General features: G+C 38.0%; 1 protein-coding gene across 6 annotated transcripts in view; it reads left to right on the forward strand.

The window, feature by feature from the left end:
• DYNC1I1 (dynein cytoplasmic 1 intermediate chain 1) overlaps positions 1 to 20,174 on the forward strand; it is a 343,203-nt gene that overhangs the window by 247,072 nt on the left and 75,957 nt on the right. The window lies entirely within an intron of this gene.

Consider the following 20,174-nt stretch of genomic DNA (forward strand, 5'->3'; position numbering starts at 1 on the left):
CACTTCAAAGTATACAATTATGGAAAATTAAAGAATGCACATGACATAAAGGTAAAATTAAGCTCTGACATAAAAGATGCAAATTATAAGGATCAGACGGGAGGAACGGCAGCACAGCAGTGCTATTTTGTGCCTTCAGGAAAAGGCACGAGGGAGTTTAAACGTACGTGCTGAAATGAAATGCAGACGCTCGGAAACACTTCTTTTATGCCAATTGAGTCTGACTGGTCTGACGATTGAGGCTTGAGCTAGACACTGATTCTTATTAAATCAAACAGCAGGAACTTCTTTTTCTGTTTTTGGCCCAGGAAGCTAGAAGCAGAGAAACTGCCTTGCCAGCTTTCACTCTTTATCTGCCTTCTTTCTGGAATTTTCTCCAAAAAGTAACACAAGAAGAAGCAAAATTGGTCATTGGAACTTATCTAGGGAAATGAGAATTATCATATCAGCAGGATTATAGCAAACAGGTTATATCATAGACGATTCCTTATCTGAAAACAGCAATAACGGAGACCATATACTGTACAGGTGACTGAGGGGGCTAGTTGAGGCAGAGGATGCCATGAGAATACACCTTTGAACAAACTGTTTTTAAATTGTTTTCTTTGTCTTGCCACAACATATTGCAAGTGATCAAGCTGAAGTTTAATATTATTACAAAAATTATCTTAGACTTACTACCATTTACTCTGCCCCATTAATGTGCACATATATCAGAGGCATAGAACCCAAACCTTAAAGTTTTTATTCGGTTCCCTAAACGCTCTTCCTTCCCCCTTCCAATGCCCTGTGCTAAAACTGTCTAGACAGGGCTTTCTCTAGTTGCACTTCATCAAGCAATTGCCCCAGGAATTATTGATGCTGAGCGATGGGAGCCAGATAGCAATATAAAAAGTTCTCTGGCCTATCACTCACCTTGTCCTCACCATCATCCCATACAGCCATTCGTTGAGGTCAGAGAAACTGTAATCTAAGGGAAATGTGTGTTCTCAGGGGTCTGAGCTGAATGCTGATGGGCTCTACTTACTTCTTAAGGTTATTGGGAGGATGCAAGAGATAATATGGGTGTAATAGTTCGCTCGGACTGTGATAACATAATATCATAGACTGAGTGGCTTAAAAAACAAAAAGGAATTTTCCCACGGTTCTGGAAACCAGTAAGTCCAAAGTCAAGGTGCCAGCTATTTTGGTTTCTGATGAGGACTCCCTTTCTGGCTGGGAGATAACTGCCTTCTAGATAGTTCCTCTAATGGCAGGGGTAGAGAGCAAGCTTTGATGACGTCTAATACCATTATGAGGGCCCATCCTTATGACCTCATCTAAACCTAATTACTTCCCAAGGGCCCCATCTCCAAATATCAAACATCAGGAGTTAGGACTTCAACATATAGATTTTAGGGGGATATAATTCAGTGCATAGTAATAGGTGAACATGCTTTGAGAAGATAAAATATTCTCTTTACGTTTGCTTGTTTCACTATCATTGCATGAGAGTCCCATAGGAGGAAGCTTAAACCCTGGCATTCTTATTTTTCTTGCTTGAATATATTTTTCTTGTTTGAATATATTCCTAAAGAAATTTTACCTAACTCCAATTCATTCATTCACTCACTCATTAAGTAGATATTTATGGGTTACCCACCACGGCCAGGTCCTCACAATAACAATCGGCTGGAACTGAGAAGAGGCTGTCCTCTCTCCACGAGAATTTTAGTTTGCCCCTGTCCACACCGTGTCCTGTCCTAATTCCTATTACCTGGCCAGCTCCTCTCACATTGTCAGATCCCTGTATCTTTTTATATACAATTGCCAAGAGAAGAGGGAACCTGAGTCGGAGTTCTGGGATTATAATTCAGGTCCCAACATTTAGAAGCTCTGTGACCTTGGGCAGGTCATACATGAGAGTGAAACAAATAAATGTTTATGAAGCGCTTAGTGTCAGACACAGAGTAAGTAACCAGTGAACGTCAGCTACAATCATCTAATACAGCAGTCCCCGACCTTTTTTGGCACCAGGGAGAGCTGCTCCTTATGAGAATTTAATGCCTGATAATCTGAGGTGGAGCTGAGGCGGTAACTAGTGCTGTGGAGCAGCCGCAAATACAGATGAAGCTTTGCTTACTTGCCCGCCACTCACCTCCTGATGTGTGGCCCCGTTCGTAACAAGCCACGGAACTGGTACCAGTCTGCAGTCCAAGAGTTGGGAACCCCTGATCTACTATGCAGAAATAAAATTCAAAAGATATAACAACCTGTTTGGCCCTGCCCAAATAGCATGGATGAGGGCCCCCACTTTATCAGACATTGCATCTTTAGTTCCTCACTGAAGGAGAGAGGGACAGGCAGCAGGGAAGCACTAGTTAGGACCTGAGAAAAGCATCTTAACAACAAGTACAAAATGATCTCAATATTTTAGTAACTGGTGATGTACTAGTGTGCGTGGCTTGTATATCATCCCTGCTGTTCTGCTTCTACCCTGTGCTGGGCACAGATGCATTTGCTTCTGTGTCTGAATTACTCACACTGGTTGCCTCAGGCCCAGTCTTCATATAGGAGCCCTGCGTTTTCTACATAGCTCAGATGGCTGCAATGAAGTCTTTGTAGACTAGCTGGCCATTTGCCATTCTGAACCTACTCTGTAGACTCTGGAGCAAGAGTATAAAAGATGGGGTTGACAAATGTTCTCCTTTCATCGAAGACCAGATTAGCATCTCTGTTAAGAGCTATCCCTCCTACAGACATATGATCCAGGGGCCCCTAGGTGGTGCTTTCATTCTCTGGAGAACAGATTTTACTTTCCCTTTATCCGACAACATTTTAGTATAGGCAGAAGTAGGTTTTTAAATATAGCAAATTCTCTAAAGGGAAAGAGAAATCTCAGAGAGGCAGCCCTCTCCCTCAGAGGTGTGGGCATGGTGCCCCCTTCCCGGGCAGGAAACAGTGAGCAGCAGAGGGGGAGTTGGGGTGCTGCCCCAGACCATTCGCACATGCCAAGAGTATTCTAGTCTGTTGTCACCTCTGAGGCGGTGCCTGTGCTTTGCTTTGACACCATTATATTCTAGGCATAGACCCACTTCTGGACTTCATGTCATCTATTTCTTAAAAAAAGAAACCTTTTCCTCTCTACAAATTTGACCAAAAGCTTCTGATTTGTGTGTGTGTGTGTCTTTAAGTTGCCTAATGTTGTTGGATAAAAGGGTTGTTTGAACTTAGCATGTAATTAATAAATACAGTTTGTATAAATACAGTTCATATAAATAAATATAAATGAATACATTCATATTCCCCAATAGTCACATTATTATTTTAACTCATTTCAGACAGTGGCTCTCAGCAAAAAAAAGCTGTTCTTTCCATTTTTGTGATTGATTTTTGAAAGTTATTTGAAAGCGTAATCATCAAAGAGAATTTGTGAAAGTAGAATCATTATCCTTCTGAGGAAAGTATTTTTTTAACCTTTGTTGTAACAAGTAGTCTGCATTTTACTTTCGCCATGCATACATTCGATTTACAATTTTAAAATGGTATATTTATTAATACACGAAGAATTAAACAAGATGTTGCTTTTCTTAGGTGAAAGATTTAGCTTAGTTGATTTGTAATCTCCTTCTAAATGTACTGAGTTTTATACTTAGAAAATGTTCAAATCATTGCTGCTATAATCATTTTGTATCTACACTTTGTTTTGTTGTTCTCTAAAGCTGACATGTTTTCTCCTTTTTACTTGTTTAAAAAGTATTTCTAGCACCTATATACAAGAAAGGTGTGTTATTTTTTTGCTTCTTTGCTTCTCGATGACTTGATCTGGAATTATATTGAGTAGTTGAAGTTAACTTTATTTTTTAGATACAACAAAAACCTTTATTTCTATAAAAATTTGTGATAAATATGGTCTTCTTAAAAGAGAAAGGGACAGGAGCAAGAATTATACACAAGTACCCACACTCATATAAATGCACACACACACACCCAAGACTCTAAAATCCTGGTCAAAAGCTATATTTCATAAAAGAGGATTATAGTAATGTTGATGGTTTGCCAAAACCTCAAGCAGTGACAAAATCCACAGAGTGTCCTGAAAGGGATGCCTTTGCAAAACCGTGCCTCTCCAGATGGTTTAGATTACAGATGTTTAAAAACACATGGCAGCGTTAGTTTGGTTTAGAATTCATAGTTAATTCAGTAGATAAAATAATGCAAATTTGAAATCCTAGCCTGTGTATCAGAAAAATCATCAAATCTTATGATTGCTCTTAGGGGAGGTTGGTATGTGATGTGTTGATTTTTAAATGATCTAATTGAAATAATAAAATTAAGCAAGAAGGAGTAAAAAATGGGATTGAAAATACAAGAGTATAAGTAAAAGCTTTCTTCTCTGCAGAAGATTTACTCCTTTAAGCTGTCATATCCAATCAATTTGTATGGGATTCGACAGCCAATTGTCATTTCCTGAGATAAACTATGTAAAGAGGTTGTGTTACAGAGACAGCATGAAAAAGTAGGGGAAAAAATCCCAGAGCATGATGCAGAGAGAGACCAGAACGTCCTTAAAGCCCACTAAATGGATCCCCTCACCTTGCTAAGAATAGCAGATAAGCTGCTTACGCCCAAGTTTTCCCTTTGGCTTATTCAGCCTTTCCCCCTACACATACTATTTCTAAAAGAAAGTGCTCTTGCTCCACATTTTAGTAAATTATTTTGCCTTAAATGTGGTTTTTAACCTTGGTGGGGGCTCCATGTGAACAGTGATGTCGCACACTGTGTTCTCTGGCACAAGATATACAACAGTTACCCCAGGGCCCTGAAAGGCTCCATCACTAAAGGCCTGGCACCCTCTGTCCCCTTCCTTCTGTCTAAAATCAAAAGCATCCCACCCTCTGATCCCACAGCTGGGAGGCTGGCAAACAACTCCTGGGAAAAAGCTTATGTATGAGAACAGTATTAATTTAATGATGTATATTATCGTGTGTGCTACCTGCAGCACAAATAAAAGCATTCAGCTATGTTAAAATTGCCACTATAAGAATGTTCATCTAAGAGCTCAAAGCCTTTCAGAAAACACAGGACAAAGATTCTACAAAAATAGAATTAGAAGGTTTCAAACAACAGTTGATGGGCTTCAAAGGGCTTGACTCTCAAAGGTGGCACAGTATTTACTTTCCTCAGAAAGGAACACATTTTGAGCATTTTCTAAGTATAAAAACTAGAATCGTGGCTTTTAGTGTCTGGAAAGAGCTCCACAATCAAAGCAAATGTGCTCCTTTAGCAGGAAAGTGCACATGCACACATATACACGCATACACACACGCGTACACACAAAGAAAAATGTGGAGTGAAGGAGGAGACCCTGTGCACAGAATTTGTGTGGACTCATGGAGCTTTCCTTTATGAATTTATTTAATTTTGTTCTAGTAACAGAGACATTGTATTGATCAATCTTAACTACCGATCCACAGTTCTGCGTCCATACCTGCTTAATATTCATAATCAGAGAGTGCGGTTTTGTTTCATCTTCTAATCATTTTTTAAATAAATGCGTATACAAACCCCAGCCAGATCGAATTCTTATTTTAAGATAGTTTAACTGTACTCTACCATACGAAGAATGAAGGGATATTGTTTTATAGCTTTTAATTTTTGTGCGTGTGTGTTTTTGTTTCTCATATGTGACTTGATACTTTTTATCGTAAGACTTATTAGTATATAGAATTATAGAATCTCAGGCTTTAAAGAACCCTTGTGGTTTTCTGGACCACTGCTCATTCAATCCCTGAATTCTCTTGATTGATTTCATCTTTCCCTACCAAGTCATCATCTTGCCTTGCTTGAACATTGCTTATGCTCTTGTCGCAAGGCAAACTATCCTATCTCTGCCCAGTGCTAGAGAGAGTTCCCTGGTGCGTTTGCATTCCATCCTAAAAGATTACTCATCACAGACAAAGGCAAAGTCACGTTGGAATGTCCAGGGGACCACGTCTGGGAGCAGGGAAACTGGCTTTGAGTTTTTGAGGGTGAGAATGAGCACACAAATAAAATACTGCCTACCCTCCCCTGCCACCTTCCTCATGTGTCGTACTATCTTTGTCCTCACCTGACTTCCTTTAACATTGTTTGATCAAAGGGTTAACAGCATTCTGTCAACCCATTGCATTCAAATTGTTGAAAAGAATTGACTTTGGGTGTTCACTTTGCCTGTTGTCCTCCTACCCCTAAACCAGACTTCTAGTCATGCCCTCTATATGTTTCATGGCATTTCCTTTAAAATTGTGAGAACTTGCTAAATTTCAGAACTGAATTTCACTGGATTTTCCCATTTATATAATGAGCGCTACTGAGACAGGCCTAACGCAAACCTCCTGCCTTTAGAACATTACAATATGCTGTTCCCTTTGTAAGAGGGACATTTGAGCCAAGTTCTGTAAAACATCACAAGCTCAGACAACAGGGACAAAGAAGGCCAGTTCTTAATTCAACTATGGCTTACTAAAGAAGGTAACTAAATATTTTTTGTTTTGAAAAGTGATTTTGAAGTAATCCCACCCTCCCAAGTATCCTTTGAATAAATTGAACTTTTCATATGGTATGATATCTGCTGATTTGGGACATTGCTACTGAAATGAAAATATATTAAGAGTGAGAGTATGCGATAACCTGAACTAGCAATCAAACATCAAGGGCCTGATTGCTTTAATAAAGAGTTGAGAATGTTTTGTCATTTGTATATTATGGTTCACAAATGCTTAAGAAAATGTAGAAAATATTTATTCCCCAAAACTATTCATTTAGGTAGAAAGTACTATCTTTTTTATAGATAGTGTAAAGGGAAACCAGTTGCTCTTTATTATTCTGTAATAATTTCATAGCTAATTAGGGTAGTTCTTGTGTTCTAGGAAAAATGTCAAAATAAATGGGAAAGGATCCCCTTGAGGTTCTCAGACCCATATTATTTCAATACCTAATTTAGATATTTTGCTCAAAACCCTTATGGATTTTTAAGTGTTGTCTATACTGTGAATTTTTATCTTGACACGCCTGAGACTGTTAAATCTTGCCTATCAGCAGAATGGATTCAAACCATGAAAATATTATATTACTGCTCTCAACCTTAAAACTCCTCTAAAGAAAGAAAGGATAAAAATGAGCAAATCAATTTTATATTTCTATTCTACATAGTTCCTACTGAAAACCTTTAATGAGTATAGGTATGACAAGTTCATATCAGTAGTGTCTGGGTACATCATTCTAGGATAGCAGACAGCTGCAAAATATGATACATTGGGAAAAATGGAAGTGTAGAAATAGGGAAAGGCTTTTCATTTTTACCTACAGAATACAACTTGCCATACCCTCGGTTGATGGCATGTTGGCCCAAAGAAAAACACTCTAAAGTTCTGAATAGTATGTTTTTAAAAAGACTAATGGATTTTTACCGTCTGTTTCATATGTATCACCATAAGAAAGACGATGCATTGGAAAACTAGCAGTATCAGTTAAAACAAAGTTTGGTATAAAGGCCAAGACCCATATTAAAATTTATATATGCTCAGAACCTTATTATTTGGAGCCTGAATTCTATTCTCTCTGGCTCTGAGTCTGAGGGGCCATGATCCATTTCACTAGTTCAGCTAGTTCAGTTATCACCTGTGTTCCAACAGTGAAGTCAGACCAGGAGGAAAGGAAGCTCGCTGGGCTGCTAAGATCCGTATCCACTCAAGCCGCTCTATTTATTATTCCACTAGGGAATGCTCTGCCCTTGAAGGCTGATCCGATGAGGGTGGGATCACAGGCAGCAGGTATGCCATGAACAACAAACCCATATTCTTAACATATGTTTAATTTGAGTAACTCTCCTCCTTTAAAATAACTCTTGATTTTAAATCCACATCCTGATTTGCCCACTCTTGTTACCATTTTCTGCTGCCTGTTCTGAATTAATCCTTTGAGGTGGTCATTCCCCGGAAAGAAAAAAGGAAAATGAGAAGAGAGATGCAAAGTTGGGAATGTGAATGAAAGAGAATGGGAGAAAGCAGAGAGAAGGGGATCATTAAGTAGAATCTGTTTTCATGTGCTAGGTTTTCTTTGAGCTGTGGAAGACAGGAGAGGTGGAGGAAGAAGAGGAGTACAAGGAAAAGGCTCTCGAAAGGTTATCCATTAACATCCATACTGAAGAATGGAAATCGTTTTCTGCAATAGAGCTCAATTTACAAAAATTATTTTGATTCTCCATCATACTTCATCTCAAAGAACTGGTATAATCTAAAAAGTGGTTAAAATTATTATTAAAATAGTTTCCATAGTAGAGAATTAAATGATTTTACTAACTGTCATAGTCAGTGTTTAAACTAAGATAATTCGAAATATATTTTTATAGTCATCATGTCACTGGGATGTCTAAACATTCTTTGTAAAAGAGTAATCCTTATTCTGATTTTTTATAAACAGAAAACTGACTAAAGGTTAGAAATATTAGCCACCAATTGCTATTATTTGAAAACTCTACAGAGAAAGCTGGTTTTCTTGAGGAATTCTGAGTTAAAATATATTCTCCACTTTAGAACTATTAACCCTATAGGAAGCTTTCTACATTTTTTCCTAGGTTTATTTTCAGCTCAGGGGATCGTGAAACTACTTCAAATACTTAGACTATATTTAAATGTGAAATAGCAATATCTTATACTATTAAATGTCATAAAATAGCAAAATATTATGTTACTTGAGGCCATCACATTTATTTTCCCTATTTATGTGTAAATCCATCTATCTATCAAATCTAGGTTTTTCTAGCTCACAATAGACTAGTTAAATGAGGTCTCACTAACAGTATTAACCATATTTCTATAGTTCTCACCTTATCTGCAATTTAGGATTTCTGAGTTCTTCAAATTCCTCTACTTCTTTTCTGAGAGCTTCCAAAGGACGTCGCAAGTGTGTTCATGAATGAGGTTCCAAGGACCACCTGTGACTCTAATGGCAGCTTGTTGGGACTCCAGCACCCAAGCCCATTGCCCTCCCCAATGCCTGAACCCCATCAGGCATGCCAGGGCTGGTCCTCACTCACCTCCAGAGTGAGCTTCACAACCACATGCTGGTTTTTATTGGTATAGTGCCATTATTGCTGATCGTTATTTCAGAACCCTGAACAGCCCAGTTACTTCTGAACTGAAGTTAGTTTGGTCAAGGAATGTTCCATGAAGGAGACAGAATGATTCTCTCCCCTAAGTGTATAGTTTTTGTCTCAAGAAAGCCTAAATACTGCAAACTGGTACTTCACTGTCTCCAAAATTTATAACACATATAGTCTTTATATTTTATCAGCAGCACCCTAATGCAAGTAAAGTTCTGGCAGACCAATCTCACTAGTCTGCTATTCATGACTATCCAAATTGTGAACACTGCTTGGGCTCAAACCCGACTACCTGTTTGATTTTATTTCAAGTTTTCAATGTGGTGATTTTCACATTCACACTGGAGCAAATTGCATTTTATCCAGAGCAATTCAGCAAACATTTATTTTGTCTAGACCCATGCTAGCTGCTAAAGCCACATGATGAAGATGGTCTGTACCCTGCTTATGGGGAATTTATTCCTCTTCCCCTTGGTCAAAAGCAAGAATGTGTGATCCTCAGTAGATTGCAAGCTACAAACCTGAGATTATTAGTGCATATTTTACTCAGAACACCGCCCCACACCCCGCTATGGTATCGTCTGACTTAAGACTTGGTGTGAAAGGTTGAAAGTGAAGTGGAGATAGGGATGGTGAGGCTGGTTTGTGGAAAAGGCCTTTGGAAAGCTGAGCTAGTCTGCATTTGGAGGGAGGCGACCTCACATGAAGAATACCTACCTCCTACATCAAGACCCTGCAAATGGTTTGGGGATGGTTGGTGAACCACAGGTATTCCTAAGGCTGGTTCCTATTAGACAGGGAAAACTAGAAGCCTCGCTATTCCTCATCTTTGCCGTGGAATGAAACCAATAAAGTCAGTTGCTATTTAGACAAGTGAGTGAGTGCTGTTCATTTGGGAGAGAATGTTCCTGGGGAGGGGAATGACCAATAGAGGCCACCGAAGGGCTTTTGGGGCCAGGGGGGAGAGTTCAACTAATGCAAGAATCAATGGCAACTCTGTTAACAACATTTAAATCTACCTAAATCAAAATCATGAGGAAAACCTTACGTTCGCATATATATTTTTGTCATTCTCCAAATAAAATGTGTAGTTTAAAATCTGGCACAATGACTATCTACACAAGACTGAATTCTATGGAAGAAAAATACCTAAGAGAAATTTGTATTGCCAGATGCTTGGCATCATGTAGTCAAAACATTTTGGATGTGTTTTAAAATAGTCTTCCAGATGTGTGACAACTTGTAGCTAACTGTAACCCTCGTCTGCATCTTGGAAGGGGGTGGAGTGAAAAACTTAGGGATACAGGAAAATGAAACTCTTTTGCCTTCCTGGTCTGATTGCCTTGGAAAAAAGTAGTTTAATTTTTTTTTTTTCCTTTCGACCAATTTCTTCAACTCTTCATTTGACCTGGCAAATGTAGACACAGAACTTTCCACAGTACCTTGCATTTGCCATATGAAACACATTATTGCCATCAAGTTATGACATTTTCTGACTCCAGAAGTAGTTATTTAGAAATTCAGCTTTATTTTGTGTTTATTTGTCCTGCTTCTTGATATTAAATATTAATTTCATATGTATCAATTTACCCACTTTCTTTATGTTTTAAGGCTTATGTTCAAGAATACAGAATTAAGTAAGGAAAAGAATCTAGTAGAGATTTCCTTACCTTTGAACTGGATTTTCCCATAGAAATTCACATTCTTCCATTAGAGCGGGGTGTTATGTTAAACCTACGTTAAGTTTATATTTGCAAACAGTGGGTGCTAACTATTTAATAACTTGCTAGAACTGCAGGGAAAATTACTCAGGAGAATTTAGACCTTGTGAATCTTGCACGATTATTTCCTCTAGGTCATAAGATGAGATACTCGGTACTTATGATAGTCAGTAAATCTGTGGATTTTGTCGCTGATATGATATCATTGCCAGGGTTAGAAGAAAAGGATGCCTGGACTATAAAAGTCTGAAGTGTTGTGTGTCTATCTAGTAATTATCTCCTTCTGTCAACACACTTAAGTATAGTGCTTAATTAATTTCCAATTCCCAATTACTCTTTGACACCAGTTATACATGATACAGTGATAGGACTGGCATTGGATAAATATAGTAAATTGTCATCCTTTTCTGAATGATACAATTAAGCTAGAAATAAGATAGAGTTCCCATAATTGTTTTAACCAAGAACGGGTGGAAATTTACCCAAGTGACACACACTAACAGGCTTAAAATGTTAATTGCTTCAAAACAATTGAAAACTTCAAAATGAAAATATATAATGGGCCATCACTAAAGTTCCTATAGGTTGCCTGCCAAAAATATCCTGAAACTTTATCTATATTGGTGGGAGGAGGGTTGGATGGCAGTTGAAAGTTGCTTCTTGTCATATATTTTTAATGCCACGAGGACAAATTTGAAAAAGTTTCAACAGAAGGTGTGTGAATCTTGATTGACATAATGGTTAGTAGCACCTTTAGTAAGAGTAATTCAGTGATTGTGACTTAAGTTGGAGGGGTTTATTTTGGAGTGAGAAAGTATGTGACTCAGAGGTTACTAATACCGGCATTGCTTGGGTTTTATCTGGTAGGATTCCGGTATGCTCTGTGTATCTTTACTCCTGCCTGAAGATTACTACCTCTTCTTTTTTATTGGTTGATCTGTTTGAAATGGTCATTGGGGAAAGGAGTTTAGTGTGAGGGGAGAGGGAAGGAAGTGGAAAAGGAGTTTGAATCTCTGTTACGGCTATATCACTGTCTCTCCGTGACAGTGAGCAATTCACTTAACTTTGAAGAAAATCTATCACAACAGATTATGGTCTGTCCACCAGGTAAAAGAGACTAGACTGGAACCAGAGTGAGTGCATTTTTTTTAAGCCAAAACAGGGTCAGGTGAACCTGCGGTTGAAAGAGTTTGAAGTTTGCGTGTTTGGGAGGGGTCAGAAGTACAGTATACATGTGACCATGCCTTTGGCTAGTGATGAGCCCTGGCAATTAGCTAACCTTAGAAATAATTCAAAGTGTTTATCATTTTCTCAAAATATTTATAGGTTGATCAAATATTTATTAAGCACTTTGGTAGACAGAATAATGGCCATCCAAAGGTATTCACCACCTGACACCAGGAACCTGTGAATATGTTACCTCACATGGCAAAAGGGACTTTTCAGATGCCATTAAGTTAGGGATTTTGAGAGTGGGAGATTATCCTGAATTATCTAAGTGGGCCCAATATAATCACAAGGGTCCTTATAAGTGAAAGAGGGAGGCAGCAGAGTTAGACTCAGAAGGAAATGTGATGATGGAAGCAGAATCAAAGTGATGTGATCTGAACAAGACTCAACCAGCCATTGCTGCTTTGAAGGTGGAAAGTGGCCGGCCACGAGCCAAGGAATAAGACAGACTTTTAAAAGCTGGAAAGAAGGAAGGAAACTGATTCTTCCCTAGAGCCTCCAGAGAGGAATGCAGCCCTTCCAACCCCCCAAGTTTAGTCCCTCTAACCTCCAGAACTATAAGATAATAAATGTGTATTATTGGAAGCCACTAGGTGTGTGGTATAGTGTGACAGCAGCAATAGGAAATGAATGCAAATACCTGCTAGTTCTCAGGAACTGTTTTAGGCACAAAATACAACACAGAGAGAAGAGAAGCTTGTCATTTTGTCTCCTGCCGTGTGAGGCTTACAAGTCTGGTGTGCCCATTTTATTTTGCCCATGAGGAAATTAAGCCGATGGAATTAACATGATTTTCACATAGAAAATCAGTCTTGATTACCAGCCCATGGATCTTTACACAACAACATCTGTATCATATGACTGGGAAGGGGGGAAGTGCATTCCGTTCTGCCTCTCTCACACAAATTTCGTGTGTTACACTAAAGGCTGCTGTCCTCTGACCACTGCGCGAAGCAGCTTAATATCAACCCAATCATCTAATAGAATAATAGTCTTGCTTTTGCATTCTGAAGAACTGGAATGTCTAAAGCCATTCAAAGAGAAGGTAGCCTTTTTTCTAGGGCAGTGGTTCCTAACCTAAATGAAGAAATCATGCCCTAAAGGAGTGAAGTCACATGAACAAAGTCACACAGCAGTAGTAACAGGCAGGCCCTGCTAGAACTTGAGTTCCCTGACCCCCTTTTCAGTCTCTGCCCATTTTCCCTACAGACACTAAAGTGCCTGGATCCAGGCGCTTTTTCAGAATCCGAAATAGGAATCAAGTCCATTTCACTAACCTAATCCTAGCACACCGTGTGGATTACAAAAGGAAATTAACATGTAAAGAAACCCTTTGGAAACTAAAAGAGCCATGTTAGTTCTCTCGCTTTATTATTTGGCTGGTCTCACCATCGCTGTCATTTTCAAGTGTGGGGCTTGATTTAATAGAGACAGCCAACAACTGTGGATCTAATCAAATGGGGTTCGAAGTACATTACTTTCAGTGTCAGGGAGCTGTAAGAAACATTTTCAAGTTTTGGAGTGGTCTGAATAAAGCGAAAAGTATTCAAAGGGGGTTAGAAAATCAGGCTTAGGGATCTTGTTTTTCAGGTCTGTTATAGGCATTCTGTGAAGTATTGCAGACAATTCATTATAATTTATCACACTGATACTCTTAGGTTGGATGAAGCCCAAACACAACTGAGTTAGATGCATATTAAATTACCTCTTACTTAAAAGGAGGGTGGTCTTACCAGGGCAGGATGGAGTTCATTAGCAGGCCGAGAAGTTTTCTTAACTCTTCATTACCTGGCTTTGTATTGTTCCTGGTTACCCAGGAACATTGGACACATTTCCTTTTTCAACTCTCGAAGAAGTACACTGAGCACTTTGTGAATCCCACAAATCCCAGGGATGAAATACTCATCATCACAACACTATCATCACAACTAAGACTGCTATGAAAACTGTTCCCGTTCTTCACATAGAACTATCTCTTTTTTAAGGAAAAGGGAAAAAAATATTGTCTTCTCATATTTTTATTTAGATCTACATAATGCAAAACATTCCATTCCATTATCATAATTGACTGGCACACATATTGAGTGTACTCTAACATATGTGTTTAGGAATTATGATCACATTCTTCTAGCTAACCAGCACTATCCCCCGTATCATTCAATGAAGGACATGATTCAGACAGGATTCTGTTGACAGATGGCCTTTAATACGCCTCCAGATTTTTTTTCCAGAACTGGGAACTTCAAACTCCATGTAAATGGCCTTTAATTTATGCATTCTAAGTCTTATGAGGTGAGGTTTTCCCCCTGGGGGACAAAAAGGACAGAAATAAATCTCTGAGGTGCTGTAAATTTAATAATTTAATCCCAAAGGAATTTTTGTTTGTACATATTCATTTGTGTCTGAGTTTGTTTATTGTTTGGTCTTTTAAAAACTAGCTCACGTTGAACACTGGGAAATTTAATAGCCATTTATTCATTGGTCTTCCCACTACATGTAAACGTCATGTAAAGGGGGAATTTATCTCAGCTTAGAAATAAACCACCAGGACAGATTTCTATCCCTTTCCACACTCTAGTCACTCTGTCTTGGAGTCTCTCGTTAAACATCAAAGAATCTTCATCGGAAAAAGCATTGGTGTAGAAATTGGGGGATGGGTGGGACTTGGAATTAGATGACAGTCACAAAAATCAGTTTACCCTTGTCTCTTGCATCGATCTTTTAGCAAGCACTTAAACCCAGTTTTTTCTAGTCCTTTTCAGTACTTCAAAGTAGCAGTTTATCAATAGAACCACCAAGCTAGACACAGTCCTGAGAGGTCATCTGGTTCATCTCCGTGCCTTAGGCATAAGCATAACTAAGTAATTCCAGGCAGATAAAAAAGAGACAAAGACTGCTTCTGCCTTTGAACCACATTGCTTCTTGTCTATAGGACCTCAATTCCTATTTGTGTCCCTGAGTTATATACTCACCATATAGTTTGAATGTAAGGAAAAAAAAAAACCTATTCTTACCAAATTCTTCTATTTTCCTGCTAAATTTTAAATAATCCAAGTAATTCCATGCACTGTCTCAGCTGGCAAAACCACCGCAGTAACTCAAAAAAAAAAAAAAAATGCAAAAAGTCTATATATAGTGGAACACTTTAGTTTTTTTTTCTTTTTTCTTTTTCCTTTTTCTTTTTTTTAATAGTCACCTATAATTTCTGACCTAAATAGCTTGGGAATGATCTAATGTGGGATGTTCCATAACTTTTTGGGTGGACCCTCCGAATGTGAACTTATTTTATCAGCGGGGGCTGTTGAGTGACATATGGAGACGGCATGTTCTTCCTTCTTTTTTCTACCTCCTCAAGCACAAACCTGAATCCTACAAATTCAAGAAGAAATTGCCCAAGAGGCAAGACACAGATCTATGTATCATATAATGGTGTATAGACATTCTCGCCAATACAACAGTTCTAAATCAGATTAGCCTATTTATTATTGTGTTTGTAAAAAAAATACCCAATACCTATAGTCTATTGGATTCTCTAGCTGAAAGCCATATTGCCAAGGAAGAAGTCATAGACTAAGAAGCTGGCTCTTTTTTTTTTTTTTTTTTTTTTTTACATGGTTTACTCTATCCAGTTGGAGAAGGGGAGGAGGCAGGGACAGGGGGAGGGACCTATATTTCTGAATTCTGTGTTTGCCTCCTTTGCAAGGACTTAGTACTTTTTCAATAAAAAATAAATTTAATTTGTGGCCACACTTCAAGTAAAACAGTTTGATGGGAAAAGTGGAACAGTCCCAGTCCTGATTTAGGGAAGTCGTGTAGCAGTGTCCCTTAGTGTCACTTTCATGTGGTTTGGGTGAACCAATCTCAGAAACCCCAAGCATTTTTGAAGATACTAAACTGGAGACATTCACAATTCTTCCCTCCCTTTTTGCTATTAATTCTTCATGTTTTAACAAGCACTGGAGTTAACACTGCCTATACTCTCTTTCCTGTCAAATTGGAACTTTTTTCCTTCTCTTAAATAGTCTGTTCATTCTAGTTTATACTCACTTAAATCAAAGTGTTGGATGTCAACACATGCCATATCCAAATACCAACTTCCTTTTTTAAATTTTAATTAAGCAGGATTTAAATATTTGATCTGAAGAAAGATGGTGCTTTTGAACCTTTTATAAAGCAATTCATGTACTCATCTCTTCTTTTTCTTTCTTGTTCTTTTTATAAAGTCAAAGTTTGCTTTCAACTTGTACCACACCCCTATTCCAGCCTAAGCATAGCAACCCGGGCTTCGTATTTTCTGAAAAAGAGGCGCTACAGGGTTAGTAAAGAGTCAGAAGTCTATACTGAAAAAGGTTCTTTGACCTGAGAATGTTTCAGTGAGCATTATTGTCAGATATGATGGCGTATCCCCACCTTACTTTATCCATAGTAAAATTTTGAAGTAAACAAGTTTTTAAAAATTCAATGTGTGTGTATGTTATAATTTCCTTTCAGCAGCTGACCTTGAGTCATGGATTTTTTTTTTTTTTGTCCAATATTTTCTAAGATCTAAAAATATCTCTGTCTAGAAAAAAAAAAGTCAAACCCAAACTGAAGGTCATTCTAGGAAATACCTGACCACCAATATGCCTCAAAACAGTTAAGGTCATCAAAAACAAGGGAAGTCAGAGAAGCTGTCATAGCCTAGAGAAACCTAAGGAGACATGATGACTAAAAGCAGTGTGGTATTCTAGATGGGATCCCAGAACAGAAAAAGGACATTGGGGGAAAACTAAGAATGTCCGAATAAAGTATGGACTTCAATAATAGTGTATCAATGTTAGTTCATTAGTTGTGACAAATTTACTACACTAATGTAACAATAGGGGAGATGTTAACAATAGGGATATCCGGGTGAGGTATGGAGGAATGGTACTATAATTACAACTTTTCTGCAAATCTAAAACTATTATAAAAAGTTTGTTAAATAAAAAAATAATTTTTTGTGCTGATCTTTCTACAGAACTCATACTAGCTGTGAGAATTGAAATAGGACTGAGAGCCACTTTTCCATTTATAAAGTTTGCGAAGGAAACAAACTGTCCTTTTACGAATAAGGAAATTGAAATTTCCTAGTTATTCTGCAGTGTAATATGTTATATCTAGTCTGACACCGGGTACCAGGAAGTCTTCCAATGCCTTGCATAGCTGATAGTCTTGAAGCAGTTATTTTCTAAGAATGGCTTTGCATTTTAAAGAACTTGTTATCAAGATTCTTCAACTTACTGTTGGGTATTTTTTAGCTAGAATGTACCATTTTTTTGTTGTTGTTCATAAAGTTCTCATTTTCACCTTGAATTTTAGTATTTTAAGAGACTCTTCAGATACAAGTGAGGAAGGAATGCACCTAAAATTTTTTATTGATGATTACTTTTTGAACTTTTTTCTAAACATAGGCCATTCTTTTTTTTAATTTCTAAAATGTCACCATTTTGCCCAAGATGACTCCATCTCCTAATGAACCTCTTATTTTAAAAATGCATGCATATTATTTCATATCTCTTGAGTTTAGAAGACTGTTCTCCAAGTCTTATGTCTGTGTCTCTGAGTAGGAAGTATCTTTTCCTTTTTAAAGCATGCAGAAGAACTCTTCCCTTTCCACAATAATTAATACCAATTTACATAATTATTTTGGAGGATAAATACTCATTTAAGAAGAACTTGTACTGAAATGGCATTTTTGGTTTGGCTGCATAGTGACAAGATGAAAACAAAGCACTTTCTCCCAAAGGAGTGACAATAAACACAGAGCTTGTCAGTAGTGACCCAATTGGTTTCCTGCTGCTAGCTGTTCAGTAGACGCCCATGAAACGATTAATTGGTCTCAATCAGTTCTCAGCAGGAAGTATTCGCCTCATGGTAAATATTACCACAATTGGTGCTAATTAGCTCTGTTGTCACCTGTAAGTAGGCCAGGAGCTGAGTCAGGTGACCAATATCTACATCAGCAGCAGAAGTTTAACAGGAGAGGGGTTGGAGATGCAATGCCAAGGCTATTGTAGTGGGCAAGGAGCCCAAAGCCCACCCTGCCACATGGGGAAGCATGAGGTTTAGTCTGTGATTACCAGTCCCATAGTATGTCACAAGTGTGGTGTTCAGGAGATGGGATTGTGTATCTCAATGAGAAAAGGCACCTGCATTCAACTGATGAAAGGTTTCACAGTTTATTAGCTTCTAAATCAATGTAAGCCGGGCTGCAGTTCAAATCTGGGCTTTACCACTTGCTATTCATTTGTTCTTAAACTTTTGGTTTAACTTGCTTGAGGCTGGGTTTCTTAATCTGAAAAAAATGGAGGCAAAACTACCCACCGAATAGATCTGATATAGTGATATATACAACTTATTTGACATTTAGTAGGTGACCGAAAGTTTTGGAATACCCCCACAAGTGAATAATCATGTGACACTTGGTGTAACAGTGATAATGATCATTAGCCCTCCTAGTAATAAGCAAGAAAACTCTCTACTGTTCAATGTCAGCCTGGAGAGCGATGCTAAAGGGGAGTGGGGACCTAAACCTTCACTATCCTTTTTATTGATTATTTTCTAAGAGCCTAATTATTTAGGAGGGTAGGGGAAGCAATGAGAGATGTGAAAACGAGCAGCTAAAATGAAAGGAAATGGAGGGATGGCATTGTAGTAGAGGAACATTTATTGTACCTCGTGTGTCTCATTTGGGCAGGTTGTGAAAATGGCACATGACCGACCCGATAAAGGAAACATCCCAGCACAGCCTACGTTGGACAAGAAAATTGATCCCATAGTGACTTTAGGATTTTCTCTAATTCATTATTTTAGATCTGGGTTACCCAAATTTCTCAGTGAGATAAAGCACCAGGGTATTTGTTAAATACACAGACCACTAGGCTTCTTTAAAATTTGATTCAGTAGCTCCGGGCTTGGATGTAAGAATTTGTAGGGGTTTTTTCTTTGTTGTCATTGTTGTTTTTTTGTGTAAGCATAGTTGTCATATAATATTATATTAGTTTCAGCTTTACAACATAGTGATTTGACATTTATATACTTTATGATGTGATCACCATGATAGTTTTAGTAACCATCTGTCGCTGTGCAAAGTTGTTATGATTTTATCGACTATATTCCCTATGTGTATACTACATACCCATGGCTTATTTATTTTATAACTGGAATTTTGTACCTCTTAGTCCCCTTCACCTTGTTTACCTATCTCCCTGTCCACTCTGTCAACCATCAGTTTGTATTCTGTATCTGTGAATTTGTTTCTGTTGTTTTATATTTTTAGATTCCATACAGTATTTGTTTTTCTGTCTGACACAATTTCACTTAGCATAATACCCTAGAGGTCCATCCTTATTGTCTCAAATGACAAAATTTCACTCCTTTCAACTGCTGAGTGACATTCCATTGTGTATGTGTGTAACATCTTCTTTATCCATTCATCTATTGATGGACACCTAGGTTGCTTCCATATCTTGGCTGTAATGAATATAGGGGTGTGAGGTGCATGTACCTTTTTAAATTAGTGTTTTCACTTTCTTTAATAAAGACCCAGAAATGGAATTATTGGGTTGTATGGTAGTTCTGTTTTTAGTTTTTTAAGGAGGAATCTGTGTTATTAATAAACTCTCTAAGTGCTTCTTATGGTCAGGTAAGTTTGAGAACCATTGATTTAAAGCAGTACTTTTCATTTGACTGCACATCGAATTTCCTATAGAATTTCTGACAATATTGATGCCTGGGTCCTACTTTCCCCCCGCCCCCCCCCCCCCACCAAGAAATTCTGATTTAATTGATATAGGATATGGCTATCATCAGGGAAGTTTTTAAACTCCTCAGATGCTACTAAGGTACAGGCAAATTTAGAGTAACACTGATTTAGAAAATAGCTTGAGGGGGTCTATGAACCTGTATAGGATGAAACAGTAATAATCAGACATAAAGTCACGTCACAAATAAGTAGGTTCGAGCTCTGATTCAAGGTGTGAAATATGGTTTAAAAAAAAGTTTAGAAATCTCCTTGGAAATAGTGTGCAAATTACCCCATTGCTCTTGAATTTTGTTGTATTCAAAAATATTTGCAC

This window comes from Rousettus aegyptiacus, unplaced genomic scaffold, assembly GCF_014176215.1.
Source record: "Rousettus aegyptiacus isolate mRouAeg1 unplaced genomic scaffold, mRouAeg1.p scaffold_m13_p_13, whole genome shotgun sequence".
Lineage (NCBI taxonomy): Eukaryota > Metazoa > Chordata > Mammalia > Chiroptera > Pteropodidae > Rousettus > Rousettus aegyptiacus.